This window comes from Sapajus apella, unplaced genomic scaffold, assembly GCF_009761245.1.
Source record: "Sapajus apella isolate SASKATOON/1434 unplaced genomic scaffold, GSC_monkey_1.0 scaffold61, whole genome shotgun sequence".
Taxonomy (NCBI): Eukaryota; Metazoa; Chordata; class Mammalia; order Primates; family Cebidae; genus Sapajus; species Sapajus apella.
This window is the reverse complement of record NW_022437001.1, coordinates 3,523,653-3,532,552: the sequence shown is the minus strand read 5'-3', so window position 1 is coordinate 3,532,552 and position 8,900 is coordinate 3,523,653. Positions and strand designations below refer to the sequence as shown.

General features: G+C 38.6%; 1 protein-coding gene across 1 annotated transcript in view; it reads right to left on the bottom strand.

Moving 5' to 3' along the window:
* The window catches only part of IQCM (IQ motif containing M), a 414,386-nt gene that overhangs the window by 204,703 nt on the left and 200,783 nt on the right, over positions 1-8,900 (bottom strand). The gene's annotated exons all lie outside the window — the stretch shown is intronic.

The window sequence follows — 8,900 nt, the reverse complement described above, 5'->3', positions numbered from 1 at the left end:
ATATATATATATATATATATATATATATATATATATATATATGTATATATATTGCATTTTAGGTTCTGGGGTACATGTAAAGACCATGCAGGATTGTTGCATAGGTACACACATGGCAATGTGGTTTGCTGCCTTCCTCCCCATCACCTATATATGGCCTTTCTCCCCATGTTATCCCTCTCCAACTCCCTACCCATCTGTCCCTCCCCTAGTCCCCCACAACAGAACTCAGCGTATGATGCTCCGCTCCCTGTGTCCATGTGTTCTCATTCTTCAACACCCGCCTATCAGTGAGAATATGCAGTGTTTGATTATCTGTTCTGGTGTCAGTTAGCTGAGAATGATGGTTTCCAGATTCATCCATGTCCCTGCAAAGGACACAAACTCATCGTTTTTGATGGATGCATAGTATTCCATGGTGTATATGTGCCACATTTTCCCTGTCCAGTCTATCATCGATGGGCATTTGGGTTGGTTCGAAGTCTTTGCTATTGTAAACAGTACTGCAATGAACATACAAGTGTATGTGTCTTTATAATAGAACGATTTATAAGCCTTTGGGTATACACCCAGTAATGGGATTGCTGGGTCAAATGGAATTTCTATTTCTAGGTCCTTGAGGAATCGCCACACTGTCTTAAACAATGGTTGAACTAATTTACACTCCCACCAACAGTGTAAAAGTGTTCCTATTTTTCCTCATCCTCTCCAGCATCTGTTATCTCCAGATTTTTTAATGATCACCGTTCTAACTGGCAATAGATGGTATCTCAATGTAGTTTTGATTTGCATTTCTCTAATGACCAGTGATGATGAGCATTTTTTCATATGTTTGTTGGTCTCATATAGGTCTTCTTTTGAAAAGTGTCCATTCATATTGAATTTGTCCACTTTTGAATGGATTTGTTTGTTTTTTTCTTGTAAGTCTGTTTTAGTTCTTTGTAGACTTTGGATATAAGTCCTTTGTCAGATGGATAGATTGCAAAATTTTTTTCCCATTCACTTGGTTGCTGGTTCACTCTAATGATTGTTTCTTTTGCTGTGCAGAAGCTCTGGAATTTAATTAGATCCCATTTGTCTATTTTAGCTTTTGTTGCCAATGCTTTTGGTGTTTTAGTCATGAAGTCCTTGCCTATGCCTATGTCCTGAGTGGTTTTGCCTAGGTTTTCTTCTAAGGTTTTTATGGTGTTAGGTCTTAGGTTTAAGTCTTTAATCCATCTGGAGTTAATTTTGGTGTAAGTGTCAGGAAGGGGTACAGTTTCTGCTTTCTGCACATGGCTAGCCAGTTTTCCCAACATCATTTATTAAACGGGAATCTTTTCCCCATTGCTTAATTTTGTCATGTTTGTCAAAGATCAGATGGCTGTAGATGTGTGGCGTTCCCTCGAAGGCCTCTGTTCTGTTCCATTGGTCTATATCTCTGTTTTGGTACCAGTACCATGCTGTTTTGATAACCATAGCCTTGTACTATAGTTTGAAGTCAGGTAACGTGATACCTCCAGCTTTGTTCTTTTTGCTTAGAATTGACTTGGCTCTGTGGGCTCTCTTTTGGTTCCATATGAAGTTTAAAGTGGTTTTATCCAGTTTGGTGAAGAAGGTCATTGGTAGCTGGATGGGGCTAGCGAATCTATAAATTACTTTGGGCAGCATGGCCATTTTCATGATATTGATTCTTCCTAACCATGAGCATGGAATGTTTCTCCATCTCTTTGTGTCCTGTCTTATTTCCTTGAGCAGTGGTTTGTAGTTCTCCTTGAAGAAGTCCTTTACATCCTTCGTTAGTTGTATTCCCAGGTAATTTATTCTCTTTGTAGCAATTGTGAATAGCAGTTCGTTCTTGATTTGGCTCTCTTTAAGTCTGTTATTGGTGTACAGGGATGCTTCTGATTTTTGCACATTGATTTTGTATCCTGAGACTTTGCTGAAGTTGCTTATCAGTTTCAGGAGATTTTGGGCTGAGAGGATAGGGTCTTCCAAATACACAATCATGCCATCTGCAAATAGAGATGATTTGACTTCCTCCTTTCCTAACTGAATACGCTTTATTTCTTTTTCTTGCCTGATTGCTCTGGCCAGAACTTCCAATACTATATTGAATAGGAGTGGTAAGAAAGGGCATCCTTGTCTAGTGCCAGATTTCAAAGGGAATGCTTCCAGTTTTTGCCCATTCAGTGTGATATTTCCTGTGGGCTTGTCATAAATAGCTTTTATTATTTTGAAATATGTTCCATTGATACCTAGTTTATTGAGAGTTTTTAGCAAAAAGGGCTGTTGAATTTTGTCGAAGGCCTTCTCTGCATTTATCGAGATAATCATGTGGTTTTTGTCTTTGATTCTGTTTATGTGGTGAATTACGTTTATAGACTTGTGTATGTTGAACCAGACTTGCATCACTGGGATGAAGCCTACTTGATCATGATGGATAAGTTTTTTGATGTGCTTTTGCAATGAGTTTGCCAGTACTTTATTGAAGACTTTTGCATCTATGTTCATCATGGATATTGGCCTGATGTTTTCTTTTCTTGTTGAGTCTTTGCTGGGTTTTGGTATCAGGATGATGTTGGTCTCATAAAATGATTTGGGTAGGATTCCCTCTTTTTAGATTGTTTAGAATAGTTTCAGAAGGAGTGGTACCAGCTCCTCTTTGTATGTCTGGTAGAATTCCACTGTGAACCCATCTGGACCTGGGTTTCTTTTTGGTTGGTAAGCTATTAATTGTAGCCTCAACTTCAGCCCTTGTTATTGGTCCATTCTGGGTTTCGATTTCTTCCTGGTTTAGGCTTGGGAAGGTCTAAGTGTCCAGGAATTTATCCATTTCTTCCAGGTTTAATGGTTTATGTGTATAGAGTTCTTTGTAGTAATCTCTGATGGTGGTTTGTATTTCTGTGGAATCTGTGGTGATAACCCCTTTATCATTTTTTATTGCATCTATTTGGTTATTCTCTCTTTCCTTTTTTATTATTCTGGCTAGTGGTCTATTTTGTTGACCTTTTCACAAAACCAGCTCCTGGATTTATTGATTTTTTTTTGAAGTGTTTTTTGTGTCTCTATCTCCTTCAGTTCTGTTCTGATCTTAGCTATTTCTTGTCTTCTGCTAGCTTTTGAATTTTTTTGATCTTGCTTCTCTAGCGCTTTCAGTTTTGATGATAGGGTATTGATTTTAGATCTTTCCTTGATTCTCATGTGGCCATTTATTGCTATAAATTTTCCTCTAGACACTGCTTTAAATGTGTCCCAGAGATTCTGTACATTGTGTCTTTATTCTCATTGGTTTAGAAGAAAATCTTTGTTTCTGGACTTCATTTCATTGTTTATCCAGTCAACATTCAAGAGCCAGGTGTTCAGTTTCCATGAAGTTGTGTGGTTCTGAGTTAGTTTCTGAATTCTGAGTTCTAATTTGATTGCACTGTGGTCTGAGAGTATGTTTGTTATGATTTCTGTTCCTTTGCATTTGCTGAGGAGTGATTTACTTCCAATTATGTGGTCAATTTTAGAGTAGGTGTGATGTGGTGCTAAGAAGAATGTATATTCTGTGGATTTGGGGTGCAGAGTTCTGTAAATGTCTATTAGGTTTGCTTGGTCCAGGTCTGAGTTCAAGTCCTGGATATCCTTGTTGATTTTCTGTCTCATTGATCTGTCTAATATTGACAGTGGAGTGTTAAAGTCTCCCACTATTATTGTGTGGGAGTCTAAGTCACTTTGTAGGTGTTAAGGACTTGCTTTATGTATCTGGGTGCTCCTGTATTGGGTGCGTATATATTTAGGGTTGTTAGCTCTTCTTGTTGCATTGATCCTTTTACCATTATGTAATGCCCTTGTTTGTCTCTTTTAATCTTTTTTTGGTCTAAAGTCTATTTTATCAGAGACTAGGATTGCAACTCCTGCTTTTTTTTTTCCCTTGCCATTTGCTTGGTAGATCTTCCTCCATCCCTTTATTTTGTGCCTATATGTGTCCTTGCACATGAGATGGGTTTCCTGAATACAGCATACTGATGTGTTTTGAGTTTTATCCAATTTGCCATTCTGTGCTTTTGATTGGGGCATTTAGCCCATTTACATTTAAGGTTAATATTGTTATGTGTGAATTTGATACTGCCATTTTGATGCTAGCTGGTTGTTTTGTCCATTAGTTGATGGAGTTTCTTCATTGTGTCAATATTCTTTACCATTTGGTATGTTTTGGGAGTGGCTTGTACTGGTTATTCTTTTCTTTGTTTAGTGCTTCTTTCAGGAGCTCTTGTAAAGGCCTGGTGGTGATGAAATCTCTGAGCAATTGCTCGTTTGTAAAGGATTTTATTTCTCCTTCACTTATGAAGTTTAGTATGGTTGGATATGAAATCCTAGGTTGAAAGTTCTTTTCTTCAAGGATGTTTAATATTGGCCCCCACTCTCTTCTGGCTTGTAGGGTTTCTGCTGAGAGATCCACTGTGAGTCTGATGGGCTTCCCTTTGCAGGTAACCTGACCTTTCTCTCTGGCTGCCCTTAGCATTTTCTCCTGCATTTCAACCCTGGTGAATCTGACAATTATATGCCTTGGGGTTGCTCTTCTTGAGTAATATCTTTGTGGTGTTCTCTGTATTTCCTGGACTTGAATATTGGCCTGTCTTGCTAGGTTGAGGAAGTTCTCCTGGATAATATCCTGAAGAGTGTTTTCCAGGTTGGATTCATTCTCTCTGTCATATTCAGGTACACCTATCAAAGGTAGATTAGGTCTTTTCACATAAACCCATATATCTTGGAGGCTTTGTTCATTTCTTTTTACTCTTTTTTCTCTAATCTTGCATTCCCATTTTATTTCATTGAGTTGATCTTCAATCTCTGACATCCTTTCTTCTGCTTGGTCAATTCAGCTATTGAAACTTGTACATGCTTCACGACGTTCTTGTGTTGTGTTTCTCAGCTCCATGAATTCATTTATATACTCTCTAAGCTGTTTATTCTCATTAGCATTTCATCAAACCTTTTTTCAAGGTTCTTAGTTTCTTTGCATTAGATTAGAACATGTTCTCTTAGCTCAGAGAAGTTTGTTTTTGCCCAACTTCTGAAACCTGTTTCTGTCAATTCATCAGACTCATTCTCCATCCAGCCTTGTTCCCTTGCTACTGAGGAATTGTGATCCCTTGGAGGAGGAGAGGCATTCTGGTTTTGGCTTTTTTCATCCTTTTTGTACTTGTTTCTTCCCATCTTTGTGGATTTATCTACCTGTGGTCTTTGTGGTTGGTGACTTTCAGATGAGGTCTCTGAGTGGACTTTTTTGTTGCTGATGAAGTTATTTCTTTCTGTTTCTGAGTTTTCCTTCTATCAGTCAGTAGCCTCTGCTGTAGGACTGCTGGAGGTCCACTCCGGACTGCTGGAGGTCCACTCCAGACCCTGCTTGCCTGGGGATCACCTGCAGTGGCTGCAGAACAGTAACTGTTGTTGCCAATTTCTTCTTCTGTTATCTTTGTCCCAGAAGGATACTCGCCAGATGTCAGGCTGAGCTTTCCTTAATGAGGTGTCTCTTTGGTTATATGGGGGTCACGGAACTGCTTGAGGAGATTCTGTCTTCATTGCTTTATTCAGAGCTGCTGGGATGGTACGTTTAAGTCTGCTGCAGCAGAACTCATATCCGCCTTTTTTTTTTTTTTCCAAGGTGCTCTGTCCCAGGAAGGTGGGGCTTTATTTACAAGTTCCTGTCATTCTGCTGTCTTTTTTCAGAGACAACCTGCCCAGAGAGGAGGTAGCCTAGTCACAGTCTGCCAGCAGAGGTGTTGCTGAGCTCCCGTGGGCTTTGCCCACTGCTTTGTGAACTTCCTTATAGTTTTGTTTATAGGGGTATAGTTAGAACTGCCCCAGTAATGGTGTTCTGCCTCAGTAATGGTGGACTGTCTCTGTAATGGCAGACTGCCTCGGTAATGGCGGATTCCCTTGGTAATGGCAGACTGCCTCGGTAGTGGTGGACTGCCTCGGTAATGGCTGATGCACTTCCCCCCACAGAGCTAGACCACCCCAGGTCCAGCTATGCTTGCTGTGAAACTCTCAATCCAGAGTATTTCAGATTGCTGGTCTTGGTGGGGGTGGGACCTCCCTGTTTCAGCCCCCTTTTTTTACAGTTGAATGGGCAACTCTGTCACCAATTAAAACAGCACCCCGATTTGTGTGAGTTTTTGTGTGGTGACCCACTGCACTGGCTGAAACAGCCACGCTGGAGACTTGTGGCTACCTGTGGTCTTTGTAGTTGGTGACTTTCAGATGAGGTCTCTAAGTGGGCAGTATAAATTCATTTGGAAATGTGGTGATCACTAATCCTCTGTGTTTTCGCTGGGAACTGCAATATAAAGCTGTTCCTGTTTGGCCATCTTGGATCCCTACTTTCACATTTAAGGTATTTTGTCACTCCTGGCTCAAGAAAACTACCACAGAAAACCACTCAATTGGGTGGCCTATCACTCATCTCCCATACTTGGCATTAGAAAGGAGTTAGATAATGAGAAAGAGAACTGATGCATATATTTTATAAATGTAGTTTTCCATAAATTTTTTTTTTCAAAAAGTGTCACTGAGTGTCTACTTTGAAATGTTACATTTAACCCCGTGAAGCTGATTGAATAAGTCAGCATTTACAGGATGTCAAGGACTGTTCACAGGTTTAGCTCTTGCTGTCAATGACAAAGGGCACCAGTGTGGTTTCTAGCAGAAGTTTTATCATCCTGGTACTCAACCACATGGATTTCAGTTTTTCCATTCATTCCTTCATTTCATTGAGGGAGATATTCATGAGATGTCAACAAATTAAAGACATATTTAATGATTGTCTAAATATGAATAGCTATTTGAGATCCTGAAACACAGCAGTAAAATAAATGAAAATTTATATTTACTATATTTATGACTGTTTGTCTCTTTTGAAATAAGCAAACTAGATCGTTTCTTTCAGTGCCCCATCTATATCTCCATGTCCCTTGCTTCTGGGCATGCTAACTTGACTTTCAATTGTCAGCATCCGCATTCCATTGCCTAAGGGCTCCCTCTGGCTGCAGGCATTTACTCAGCCCACGGGTGCAGCAAGCCAGACACAAAGGAAACTAAGACCCCTTTTGGAGTGGACCTCAACCACTGACTCAGGGGAGCTGGTTGATATAGACCCAGCACTAAAGGCAAGTTGTTTACACTGTTTTTTCTTAGTTACCTAGAGGAATTAGGCTTTAGTAGTGCACATAGTAATTTGCTTGATACTGGACTCTCTTTTGACTCCTTTACCTCTGTCTCCTTTCTCCATTTGATCAACAGTATTGCCTAGGATTAACTTCCAAAAAAATTAGTTGTACTTGAATTCTTGTCTCAGGGTCTGATTCTAAACTAAAAGAGAAAGAATGTCACCTTTTACTTTTGTGATTAAGTAAATGTATTTCTCCTTGAAAAAGTATATAGAGCTTTATTAGTTTCCCCTTGAATTAATCAGTTTTATATGTTTCTCACAAGATAATATTGACATACTTATTAATATTATGTCTTTGAAACAGTATTAATTGAGAACAGTGCCCTTAACCTGTATATTATGCCCTATGAGCAAACTTTCAGCAACATGATAGGAGAATTAGTATTCAAGGATGATATATTTAGGGTAAATATAAAATTTAAATCATGAAAATTAATGAAATTTTCTGATTATTGAAAGATGCTTTAAAAGGTGTATAGATATCTGCCAAGTATCGTCAACCAATTAGCCATCAACACATGGATGAAGAAAGGATGAAAGGAATTTTCTAAGTAACATGAAAATAAATTAGAACTTGCAAATTATGTCTCTGTTGAGTTGCCCCTCAATGTAAATGGATTTTTGGTTGGTAATTCTTTAAATTATTCATTTACCAATTCTGTTCTACTGTTCAGCTCCTATATTAGAGCACCATCTGTCCTAATTGGACTCCTTTATTCTGTTTTTGCCTCATGTTAACCAATTCTCAACAAAATTACCAGACTGATATCTGCAACACAAGTTGCTTCATAGTCCTCTGTTCCCAGTCCTCCAATGGCTTCCCAGTTCTCTCAAGGTAAAATGCAATGGTCTATAAAGCTTGACACAACCTGCACTCCCCACTACCCTTCCAATTTCATTTTACTCTGCTCTCAACTCAAAACTTTATTCCAGTAATATTAGTCTCCTGGCTTCCTCTAAGACTAGCTGCCTCCAAATTAAGGCCTTTGTGCTTGCTGCTCCCTCTGCTTAGAAACTTCTTTCCTCATAATCTACTTGGCTTATCCCTCACTTTCTACAAGAGGTTTACTGAAAAAGCTTCTCAGCCAGAAAGCATCAGAGTTCAGGCTGGAAAACAGAAATCACAGTAACTACATTTTTCAAACTGAGGGGATATTTCAGGATGCAAAAATATTGAAATCTGCAGTTACAAATTGAGAAGGAGAAGTCATGGAAAGAAAGTAAAGCTATGAAAAATAAGCAACATTCTATAAGAATAAAAATGAATTTAGTGATAGTTTGGGGTATGAAGGGAAGACTGAGTAAAATAATAGGAGCATTTTGAAAAGAATATGTTATTTGGAAGTCAGGAGCTTAAAATTAAAGTGAATGGAAAAGAAAAGGTTGTCAGTAAAGTAACTGTAAAGTATATATTTTGATAAATAGTATAAAATCGGCACATTCATATTACATTACGCAATATAAACTACTAACCATATAAAAGTACTAAGATCTTCCTGAATTTTGTATTAGTGGTATGGAGAGTTTATGGGCAAAAGTCTTAAAATCTGACACACTCATTCTTTCACTCTCTCTCTCTCTCTCATATATATATATATATATATATATATATGTTCTATAAGTAAAATGAGTCTAAGTAGCTTCCTAATGGGAGAAGGATCTTCTCTTTCTCTGCCTTTCTCTCTCTCTTGCTTTCTTGTTC